Below are 12,682 nucleotides of genomic sequence, written 5' to 3' on the forward strand. Positions count from 1 at the left end.
ACTGTCCCCAGAGCCACCCACAGAGCCCCCGACCCCAGAACATGCTCACAGCTCAAATGACCAGAAAAGCCACTGACGTAAGAAATCAGAGATCGGGTTCTTTAAAAACTACCACAAGTGTGTATGTGGCTCAATGTGTCTGGAAAGTGGGGATGGTTTAAATGCTCAGCTTTCTTCCTGTCAGGTCAGTAAGTCAGACAGCTTTCTGTGAGGCATCTTTGCCTATAGCTTGTAGAAGGAAAATACACCATGATGAAAGAGCGCTCTGAAGTGGCAGGGCACAGGGGCTAGAAAGGAACAGGAAGTAAATACAACCACCACCACAACAACAACAAAAACAAAAACAGCAGGAATAAGTGGGGAGGAAGAGGAAGAGGCAGGGAAGGTGAGGAGGAAGAGGAGAATAGGGAGGGTGGGAGGAGGACAAAGAGAATGAGGAAGAAGAGAAAAGAAGGAATTGTAGAGACTCTTCAAACCAAAATATTTGCTAGAATAGGAGATAGAAAAGGCACATGGTACCACAGAGTGGTCCATGGTGGCATCTTATCTCTGCATCTCATCCAGACAAGAGTGACAGGCATGTGCTCTGGAGAAGGCAGCCAAAAAGGGGGAAACAGTCTGGCAGTCAGCACGGAAAAGCGGGTTCTCATATGGGACACTTTTTATAAGGCTTGCCACAGAGTGGGGCTCAAAACCTAATGGGAACCAATGGGTGGTCCAGGAAAGCTACCCAAGACCAAGGAGTCAAGCACAACGTAAAGGATGAGGCAGGACTGGAGTCAGATTTATGAAGAGGACCTTCTTCCCGAAGACAGCTTTCCTTGTTCGCAGCAGCCTGCAGCGCCTTCTGCTTTCCTCTGATAATCATGCTTCTTTGCACCACACCTCTTCCAATTTAGCTCCTCCTGTCTCCATTGATTGCTAAGGGATGGAGATCTGGGGTAAAAAAAAAATATCCCCTGTGTTGTATGAAAGGAGAGAAGGTTAGCACTCCCCTTGACAAAGATGGAAGAGGCCCTTGGGCCTAAAACACGCATACGGTTAAGGCATTGCCACCTACTTCGTGGCATCTAACCACTGTTTTTTATACTATTCAAGCTATTCCGAAAGATAGAAATGGATGGAATATTACCAAATTCCTTCTATGAGGCCACAGTCACATTGATATCTAAACCTCACAAACCAACAAAAAAAGAGAATTTCAGACCAATTTCTCTTATGAACATTGATGCAAAAATACTCAACAAAATACTCGCAAAGCAAATACAACAGCATATCAAAGACATCATTCACCATGACCAGGTAGGATTCATTCCAGGCACGCAGGGATGGTTTAACATACAGAAATCCATCAATGTAATCCATCATATAAACAAACTGAAAGAGAAAAACCACACGATCATCTCTTTAGATGCAGAAAAAGCATTTGACAAAATCCAAAACCCATTTATGTTTAAAGTTCTGGAGAGATCGGGAATACAAGGCACTTATCTAAACATAATAAAGGCTATATACAGTAAACCAATAGCCAACATTAACTTAAATGGAGAGATACTCAAGGAAATCCCTCTAAAATCGGGGACCAGACAAGGCTGCCCTCTGTCCCCATATCTCTTCAATATAGTTCTTGAAGTTCTAGCCAGAGCAATAAGGCATCAAAAGGAGATCAAGGGGATCCACATGGGAAAGGAAGAAGTCAAATTATCCCAATTTGCAGATGATATGATAGTGTATATAAGTGACCCGCAAAATTCCACCAGAGAACTCCTACAGCTGATAAACACCTTCAGCAAGTTGGCAGAATACAAAATAAACTCAAAAAAGTCAGTAGCTTTCCTGTATACAAATGACAAACAGGCAGAGGAAGAAATTAGAAAAACTACTCCCTTCACATAGCCACAAACATATAAAATATCTAGGAGTAACTCTAACCAAGAAAGTGAAGGACTTATTCGAAAAGAAAAAACTTCAAGCCTCTGAAGAAAGAGATTGAAGATGACATCAGAAGATGGAGGGATTTACCTTGTTTGTGGATCGGGAGAATCAACATAGTAAAAATGGCCATCTTACCAAAAGCAATTTATAGATTCAACGCACTCCCTATCAAAATACCTACAAAACACTTTGAAGATATTGAAAGATCAATTCTCAAATTCATATGGAGAAATAAAAAACCCAGAATAGCAAAAACAATCCTATACAATAAAAGATCCTCCAGAGGAATCTCCATACCTGATCTCAAGCTGTACTACAGAGCAACAGTAATTAAAACATCATGGTACTGGCAAAGCAATAGGCCGGTGGATCAATGGAATCAAATTGAAGACCCAGAGATGAATCCACACACATTTGCTCACTTGATTTTTGACAAAGAAGCCAAATCTATTCAATGGAAAAATGATAGCATCTTTAACAAATGGTGCTGGTCTAAGTGGATGTCTACATGTAGAAAAATGCAATTAGACCCTTATTTGTCACCATGCACAAAACTCAAGTCCAAGTGGATTAAAGACCACAACTTAAAACCAGAGACATTAATGCAGTTAGAGGAAAAAGTGGGGGAAGAGCCTGGGACACATAGGCACAGGAAACAACTTCCTGAACAGTACACCAACAGCCCAGGCCTTAATGTCAACAATTAATATATGGGACCTCATGAGGCTGAGAAGCTTCTGTAAGGCAGGAAACACTGTCAGTAGAACTAAGCGACAGCCTACAGAATGGGAAAAGATCTTCACCAACCCTTCATCTGACAAAGGTTTAATATCCAAAATATATAAAGAACTCAAGAAATTAAACACCACAAAACCAAACAACCCAATTGTGAAATGTGGCTTGGAACTTAACAGAGAATTCTCAACAGAGGGATATCAAAAGGCCGAGAAACACTTAAAGAAATGCTTGTCCTTGTTAGTCATCAGAGAAATGCAAATCAAAACGACACTGAGATTCCATCTTACACCCATCAGAATGGCTAAGATCAAAAACTCAAATGACACCACATGTTGGCGAGGATGTGGAGAGAGAGGAACACTCCTTCATTGCTGGTGGGAATGCAAACTAGTAAAGCCACTTTGGAAAGCTATCTGGCGCTTTCTCAGAAAAATGGGTATAGGGCTTCCTCAAGACCCAGCTATTCCACTCCTTGAAATATACCCAGAAAATGCCCTACCACACAACAGGGACATATGCTCAACCATGTTCATAGCTGCTTTATACATAATAGCCAGAACATGGAAACAGCCTAAGTGTCCCTCAGTAGAAGAATGGACTAAGAAACTGTGGTACATTTACACTATGGACTACTACTCAGCTATTAAAAACAAGGAATTCCCGAAATTTGTGGACAAATGGATTGATCTAGAAGTTATCATAATGAGTGAGTTCACCCAGAAGCAAAAAGAGACAAACGGTATATACTCACTTATATCAAAACACTAGTCCAAGGGATACGTACCATGAAAAACTTTACTTACCAAGAAAGTGGGTCAGAGGAGAGGACATCCTATTGAGACTTTAGGAGAGAGTAGCATGGAAGAATAGGGAAATAGTAGGACCCACAGGGTCCTGGAAACCTACAAGAAGAACTTTATGACAGGCAGATCTGGGTCCTGTGGTCCTCCTCAAACTAAGGCACCAGCCAAGGAGAATATAGGCATTAAACTTCGAACCCCTACCAAGACCTAGCCGACGAACATGATATTCTCCACCGTTGAGTGGAGAGTGAGGTCTGACTCTCACATGAACCCTGGTTCCCCTTTTCTGACCATGTCCCTGGATGGGGAGGCCTGGCAGCACTCAGAGGAAGGATAGCAAGTTACCAAGAAGAGACTCAATATTCTAAGAGCATATATAGGGGAGGGGAGAAGGGGGAACTGGGAGGGAGGGAAGAATGGGAGGAAACAGGGGAAGGGCTAACAATCGAGATGTAATATGAATAAATTAATAAAAAATGTAAAAAAAAAATCCCTTAAATATCTTTTGAAAGGAGCCACAAGCACTTATCTGCCGGGACTTGTCCTCATCTGACTCTCCTCATAAGTCACTGTGTCCTGCCAGCCCCTAATAGCTATAAAGTTGAAAAAGAACTCTTATATACCTCACAGGTTTCATTCTTTAAATCTGAAAAATGTTAATGTCCTTAGCCTCATTGTTAAGTAATAATTACATCGTCATTCCCAAGGAAATCCTTCCTTAGGTTGCTATGTTCACCCTGTGCTCATCCCCCAGATCTTTGACGTATTCTCAAAATACTTAAAAAACAAAAATAATGAAGTAATTATAATCTATCATTTTGTCCTCACCTTATTTCTTCCTCATTGGGAGGTGCTATGCTTCCCTACCATTGGGATTCTGGCACTCAGCTCGGCCTGGCACACAGTGCCTCAGGAAATGGGATTGCTCCTTTCACCTGTCACTTTTGAAAACATTTGTACTGCATCATGTTCTCAGGTTGTAATACAGTGAGGATGGAGTTTGAAATGAAACATTGGCAAACAGAGGGCAGTGTCCGCCCCTGGTGACCAAGATGCAGTGGGCTCGTCACTCCTTTGTAATAATCCATCTCACAGACCTCCTCCTGTCACACAGCAAGAAAGGAATCTAGGAATCATTCCTGACATCTGCTCTGTCAGCCCTCACCCTCAAGTCCAATCCATTACTAGGACTATCAGTTTTATTCTTAACTCCTGTCTCTGCCAACTCACTCTCCCCATCCCAAGTCCCCATTTTGATCCAAAGCCATCATCTTCCTTCTCACTAGCATTCTGCTCCTTCTTGCCTCCAGATATCCATTTTCCCTCAGCATCCAGACATGCCCTTGTGAACCATCTACCCTGTCACATCGTTGCCTTCTCAATCCCTTCAGTGGTTTCCCATCACCTTTAGGATAAGAACAAAAGCCTTAATTGTTTTATGGGCCTTCACATATATGTCCATTACACACCTTAAACACACACACCTTACACACATATTTTCATGCACATCATGTATGTGTATGTGTTCTTTCATGTGCCTGCATGTGTGTGTGTGTGTGTGTGTGTGTCTGTGTGTGTGTGTGTGTGTGTGTGTGTGTGTCCAGCTGCTCTAACTGACCTTTGGTCATGCAAAGCCAGTGACGTCCCATTCTTCCATAGCCTTCCACTTGCTGAGCACTCCATTCGTAGTCCCTTCCTCCACCCTGGCCCCCATTTAATGCTACAGCTACTTCAAATCCTACAGGGGAAGATCTTTGACTGCATCCCTTCCTCCATCTCAGAGAACTTTCTTCCTTTATAGGACTCAAATATGTTTGTGAGTGTCCCTAATTGCATAGTTCCTCGGTAAGTTTGAAGAATGTCTGTCATTTTCGCCAGAATCCAAAATCCTGGGCAGAAGAACTTTTTGTTGCTATTACATACTCAGCATGTAACATGGAGCATAGTATACAGACAGCACAGATAAATTTTTGTTAATGGATGGATGCATGGGTGGATACAGGGATGAATGGATGGATGCATGCATGGGTGGATACAGGGGTGAATGGATGGATGCATGCATGGGTGGATGCATGGGTGGATACAGGGGTGAATGGATGGATGGATGCATGGGTGGCCTGGAGAGGCCTGCAGTTCTTTCTTTTAAATGAGACTCTAGAAAGCTGCTGCAGGAACCAAGCAGGTGGTGTATGTATGTGAACTACACTCAAGGCTGTAGAGAAGAGCAAGGGATGCCCCAGAAATTAATTTTCTTGAATTTCTGGGTTGATCAAGCCACACATGTGCCCGTATTCTGATAGTTTTTAATTTCAGCTCTTGAGGAAACTTGTCAGAGGCTCCAAATCCCCAATTCCTTTCAAAGGTCACTCCCAGAGAGGAATGTGGGGCTGGCAGCAGGCAGGTGGCCACGAGTCTTCCTCCAGGGGTCTCTGCTTTAGAGACAATGAGTTCTGTGCACAGTGAGAAAACAGTGTGCATCCAAGTACAAGGCCATAAAAGAGGGACTTCCCAGAATGTGGGAACCAGGCACTGCAAATCCTCATCCAGTTAATCTGACTTATTTCATAAAGTTTAAATGAGGAAAAGAGGTCAAAAACATAAGCATGTGGTGTACCTCTAGCAATTCACTTATTCAGGCAAGAGAAAGAAGTTAAAAGTCGGTAACAAAGCTATGAACCTACAAACATTTCCCAGGAGCAGAGGAACTGTGGCTTTGAAACTCTGCCTTTTATCTTCATGGGAAACGCAGGCGCTTACAAAATGAAATAAGTTAAGTTTCTTTGTGGTGAACTCACAGATCTTGGCTATTGCTTCCTGGAACCTTGACTGTGTTTGCTGATCTTCGTCTGACAAATGTTCAAATGAAAGGACAACCGTTCACCTTCATTCCTAAGCATTTCTGCATAGTCAGCTGTCCTCTGTGACCTGGCTACGTTCCTACCACTAAGAATCTGCTTTCCTGAACTGTAAGCTACCTGATTCTCATTTTCCTTTTTCACAAATCTAACTTTTTGCTGTATTTTATTTGAGATACACAACAGATGGGCAATGAACCAAAACAAACAAACAAACAAACAAACAACAGCAACAACAAAACACAAGGGAAAAGGAAAAAAAGACAAAAGTATTGGGCAGCAACTCTGTGAAAGGTGAAATAAGTCAGAAATTAAAGTGTGTGGTGGGAGGGGTGTCCCAATGAAACAAAAAAGAAGTGACAACTGGGTTTAAATGAGGGGGTGACATTATTTTACCCAAACCACAAAATAGTGGCATTTACCTTTAGTGTTGCCACTTGACATCACATCAGCACACCAGTTCCATTTCCTCGTTCGCCACTAAATATTTCTTTCTAATACTCTTCATGTACTTTTTCATGACAAAGACAAGTGAATGCACATACAGGAATGCATATATGCCTGTGTGTGTGTGTGTGTGTGTGTGTGTGTGTGTCAGAGAGAGAGAGAGAGAGAGAGAGAGAGAGAGAGAGAGAGAGAGAGAGAGAGAGAGAGAGAGAGAGAGAGAGAGAGAGACTCCCGTGTATGTGGAGAGGTGCCCCTGCGTCCAGATGAGGAGGCAGCCAGGTACCCTGCTCTGTTACTCTCTGTATTACTTACTCCCTTGAGACACAGTTTATCACTGAGCCTGAAGCTTGTCCTTTCAGCTGGATGAGCTGGCCAGCAAACTCTGGAGTCCCATCTGCTTCTGTAACTGGGATTGCAGCTGCCTGACTGTAACAGGCTTTTGACTCGGGGGCTGGGACCCCTCAATCTTGTACAGTAAATACTTCACTACACAACCACCTCCCCACCCCAAACGGATGCAGTCGGTAATGTTCAACCCATAAAACCCCACCTTCTTCGACCCAGCACTGCACTTCACTCCAGAACTCAGTGGGGCATTGTAAACCAGCCTTATGAAAAGGTAGTATAAAAACCCACGACACGCTACTCTGAATGTACACCATTCAAACACAGGAAGAAGGCACACAGATGAAGACTCGGGTCGCCTGACGGAAGAACAGCGTACCCTAATGTAGAGAAGACTGAAGTAGGACAATTCTGGCTGTTGATCTGCCTACAGGATGACAGACTCTTTAAAAGTAACACATAGAAAGAATTGTCATCACAAGAGTTGGATGTTATGTAACGGCTTTCTATGAATAGCAGTGTCTATCACATGTATGATGGAAGAGTCTCATCTCTCATGAGAAAAAGCATCTTTTAACAATTGGTTTTCAGTCAAAACTAAAATATTTGCTGCAAAAAAAAAAAAAAAAAAAAGTCTCCAAGACCTAAATTGCATTAAAATTCCAAGACCATCCAGATCACATTTGGGTTTGTGATATTGATTTTTTTTTTTTTTAAGGAGGATTCATTGCCTTTATGTTAAAGGGTTTTTTGATCACAACTAAAAGAAATCCACTGAGACTTGCTTTGGGGGTACGGCTATATAAGAAGGCTGTCTTGCAGAATTCACAGCAAGAAGTAAGTCAGTAAAGGCGGTGAATGAGTCACGACACCCAGTCTCGATGCTTTAGCCTCTCTTTGTGGCCGTTTCTCGCCTCTGCTTCTCCGAGGGGTCGGCTACAGTCTGTCCCTGTGGCTGTGGTAGCTGCTTCTCTCATTGCTGTCACACAACACAAGACAGAAGTAACTTGGAGGAAGAGGGGCTTGTTTTCACTCACAGTTCAGGACAGTATGGTGCAGCACAGTGGAGAAGGCTTGGTAACTGGAGGCAGCTGTCTGTGGCAAGGGAAGGGGAGGTGACGGCTGCGTGCCTCTTGGCAGATGAGGGAGTAGAGACAATGGCAGTAAGCAGGACCCGGCTGTAACCCTCAAACGGTTACATCTGAGTGACTCACCGCCACCAACAAGTCCACAAGATCTCCCCAAATAGTGCCACCAGCTTTGAACCAAGTGCTCAAAATGCAAATTCTGGGGGCCGTCTCACATTCAAGCCATAATAAGGACCCTAATTCCTCTGCCAATCTAGGCATAGAGAACAGAAACAGGCCACTGTCCCATCTCGTCTGACCTCATCTCCCAGGTCAGATGATGAGATAGGCAGGCACTCTTTCCAGATGGAGCCAGCTTGGCTCAGCATGAGTTACCTGGTCCAACCCCGGGGTGACTCAACTTTGGGGAGGGGGGCACGCTTCCAAGGAACAGTCTGAAATAACATAGGCAAAGTATATGTGTGTTCCTGTGAGTGCCAGTGCACATGAGTGTACAGATGTGCAAAGGTCAGAAGACAAGATCAAGTGTCGCTTCTCAGGAGCCATTTACCTATTTTCTTTTCTGTTTTAGATGGCCTTTTAACAGACTGGAGCTCACCAAGTAGTCTGGGCTGGCTCCAGGGATCTGCCTCTCTACAGCTGAAATTATAGGCATGCTTTTAAAAAAAACATAAAACAGGGATCCAATTCTGGTCTTCTTGCATAGGACATAAGTACTTACATCAACTGAGCTCTTTCCAGTCCACAACAATATTTCAAAGTAAATCAGTAAGTAAAAGCTTAAGGAGGGTGCAGTTCCGGAAGGGCCAGGAAGACCGTTTCAGAACGCATATGAACACTTGGCAGCAATCATTTGTATAAACATTAAATTGCAATTCTGAAGCCGGAAGACTGTCCAGAGGAAAGCCAGCATGACCTTCAGCAGTGAGCCTTTCCTTGCCACAGGTACATTTTCACTCACTGCAGACCTTTCTTCCCTCTCAAGATGATAATGATGATCAAGTACCATCTTGACATCAACAATCCTGTAAATTGCAGCTCAGACATGCAATATTTCATCGTTTTCAAGAAAAATCTTATCTATGAGAATTAAGTATTTGCAGGGAAAGTGTGTGGGGGGCCAGTAAATGACAAATATTTTCATAAATCAGAGGAGCTTAGAAATGTGTCTAAAGGTACATATCCTTCCTAGGCCTTTAGATTTCTTACCTTAAAGTACTGGACATGATCTGTCTCCAATTCAATTTGCATATCTATCTCAATTCTCATCAGCTGGCTTTTTTTTTTTCAGATATACATGAAATTAGTCAAAGGTGGACTAAGATAAAGGAGCGTCTTTGACTAGTGAGGAACACAAGGCTTCTCAGAGGACGAGTGCACACATTTTGAAGGATGAATTTTTAGCTATCCACCAATTTATATTTTCAACTTTCACCTTACATAAATACAGCAGGATTGCCAGAAGTGGATTTTCTGGGAGAAAAAAAATGCTAGCTGGAGGAACAGCTAAAACAGAGTCATTCTTAGCCCTGGAAGTCTGTGGGCTCTCAGGAAGGAGCCAGGCACCCAGCTACCAAGAGATGTACAGAAGGTCATCCGTTTAATGGCATACACTGTCACAGTGACCCCCATCTGGGGTCTCAGGTTCCATAGTTTAGAGTTTGGCTGTTATCTGACCTGTGGGAAATCATTGAGAACCACTAGTTCACCATGAGCGCTTTAATGTTTTAGTTCTAAGGCTTTTATAGTTTGTGGAGAGAATTCTTGCAAAGGGTTAGCTCTGTTTATGAAACAGTTCAGTACTCAAGATCACGGCTGAAGATGGGCGACACTAGGAAGTGAGTAACATCTGGTTTGTTTATTTGTGTTCTAATGGCAGACCGGCCAGCCTTTCCCGGCCATGCTGCTGTGTCATTAACCTTTGTTACTGGTGGACTAGCCACAAGCCCAGCACCCACCATCACGGCTCTTCCATGCCTCTTTTCCTCCCATGACTGGGGTTGTTTTTAGAAGAATGCTAGCAATAGAATGAGTGAGTGCACAGTGGGAAGCCAACAAGGATGTGTTCCTACGGAGATTCCCAGTGCCCCTGCAACACAGGCCTTTAAATGTATTACTCTGGATGTGAAAGCTGCTCAAGTTACAAGTGCCCTTTTCTGTTCCTTTAGCCTAACTGGAGATTCTGTCTCATGAATTAATGCCAAAGTGAGTCATGCAAAAGAATGAAGGTATATGGTAATCCACAAACAGTTTAAGCCATAAAAACTACACAAAGGGAAGGACTTAAATTGTTATTGCAATGGTTCTTTACCCCCATTGCAGAATAAACATTATGTGGAAGATATTTTTCATATGGTTTATCCTAAGCTAATTAAATTACAGTTTCTCAAAAAGCCAGATGCAGCCTCCAGACCTCATCCCATCAGTCCCCACAGGCCCAGCATAACCAGCACATCTTGTGCACTGGCCCAGCCTGGTGGGTCTACCCTCTTAACCCTGCCCTGTCAGCGCTCACCCTACTCCTCAACTGGCCTTAAAGACAAAAAGTACATGTTCATCTCAGGAGATGTAGAAAAAAACCTTTGACAAAAACCCAACATGCTTTCAAAATTTAAGTTCTGAAGACAGTATGACTGGAGGGGGACACACCTCAACATAATAAAGCCTACATATGACAAACCTACAGCTAACATTGCCATAAATGGAAGAAACCTCAAAGCAAACCCATTAAGATCAGAAATGTGTTGGGACTATGCACAATCGTCCTTCCTTCTCAACATAGTGCTTGAAGCACTAGACGGAGCAATATGCAAGAGAAGGAAATTAAAGGAGCACAAGTAGGAGGAGAAGTCAAACCATAATTTAAAGATTATATGATATTATATGCAAGAGCTCCCAAAACGCTACCAAAATTTTTTAGAAAAAAATCAATAATGTCATCAAAGTGATAGGATACGAAATTAACTTACAAAACCCAGTAGCCTTTTATATACCAACAAGACACGCTGAAAACTAGATCATAAGCACACTCTCATTCACAATAGCCCCAAAAGAAAGAAAATATTTAGGAATAAAAATAAGGAAGGAGGTAAAAGACATCTACCATGAATATCTCTGAAGAAGAAAATTGAGAAAGACATTTAAAAAATGGGAAGACCTCTTATGCTCATGAATCAGTAGAATTAATATTGCAAAGATGATCATCCTACCAAAAACAACTTAAAGATTCCATGCAATTCCAATCAAAATTTCCAATCAAAATTCCCATAATATTCTTCACATAAATAGAAGAAGGCATCCTCAAATTCACATGTAAGCAAAAAAGACCCCCATATAGCCAATGTAGCCCTGCACAAGAAAAACTATGCTGGAAAGATAAACATTCCAGATGTCATGATATATTGGCATGATAAATCTATAATAATGAAGATGGTGTGGTACTGGCACAAAAACAGATTTGTACATCAATGGAACAAAATAGAAGACCTCAACATGAGTACATGTACTTACAGCCACCTGATATCTGACAAAGATGCCAAAAACATACACCAGAGAAAAACAGCATCTTCAACAAATGGTCCTGGGAACACTGGATGTCCATCCACATGTAGAAGCATTAGATCTGCATCTACCATTCTGCACAAAATAAAATTTGTATGACTGAAGACTTCAATGAAAACACCTGAGACACTGAAACTGTTAGAAATCAACACAGGCAGTATCTTACAAGATACAGGTGTAAAAAAGAACTTTCCAAACAGGACTTCACTTGCCCAAGAATTAAAGCCAGCAATTGACAAGTGGGGCTTCGTAGAACTAAATCACTTCTGCACAGCTAAGGGAACAGTTGGCTGAAGAGCAAATCCATAGAGCATGAGAGCATCTTTATCAAGTATACAGATGGTGAAGAACTAATATCTAGAATATAAAAAGAACTCAAAAAAATTTTAAAGGTCATGACAACAAATAACCCAGTTAAAAATTGCCTATGGATATAAACAGGACTTCACAAAAGACAAATTAAATATCTCTAAGAAATATAGCAAAAAATATTCAACATACTTAGCAACTAGGGAAATACAAACTAAAACTGCTTTGATATTTCATCTTATTCCAGGCAAAAATGGTTAAGAGAAAGAACTGACATGTGTGTCTGAGGGTAAACAACAGCTACCCAGTTGAATTTAGTGCCTGAAACAGTCATGGAAGACAGAATGTATAAGCCTAAGAACTGGATGTGTTTTTACATGGTAGTGTCTTTGGAAAAACACAGGCATGTTGCATCCATGAAGTCTCAACAGTGTAGTTGCCTGCACAAGACCCACAAAGGCCATACCAGTCAGTACACCAACACGGATGCAGGAAAGTTTCACAAGGCCCTACCCTTAAATGCAGAGCTACAGGAAGTCAGCCAATGGCTGCTGAGAGAACCAAGTTTTTGTTTTTGTTTGTTTGTTTTTAGACCTCAGGC

At 42.1% G+C, this 12,682-nt stretch overlaps 1 non-coding gene across 1 annotated transcript; it reads left to right on the forward strand.

The window, feature by feature from the left end:
- Positions 1 to 961: 961 nt before the first annotated feature.
- Positions 962 to 1,086, forward strand: LOC127197799 (U6atac minor spliceosomal RNA). The gene has a single exon (XR_007831761.1). It is a non-coding gene; the product is annotated as a U6atac minor spliceosomal RNA (small nuclear RNA).
- Positions 1,087 to 12,682: the final 11,596 nt, after the last annotated feature.

This window comes from Acomys russatus, chromosome 13 (genome assembly GCF_903995435.1).
Source record: "Acomys russatus chromosome 13, mAcoRus1.1, whole genome shotgun sequence".
Classification (NCBI taxonomy): Eukaryota; Metazoa; Chordata; class Mammalia; order Rodentia; family Muridae; genus Acomys; species Acomys russatus.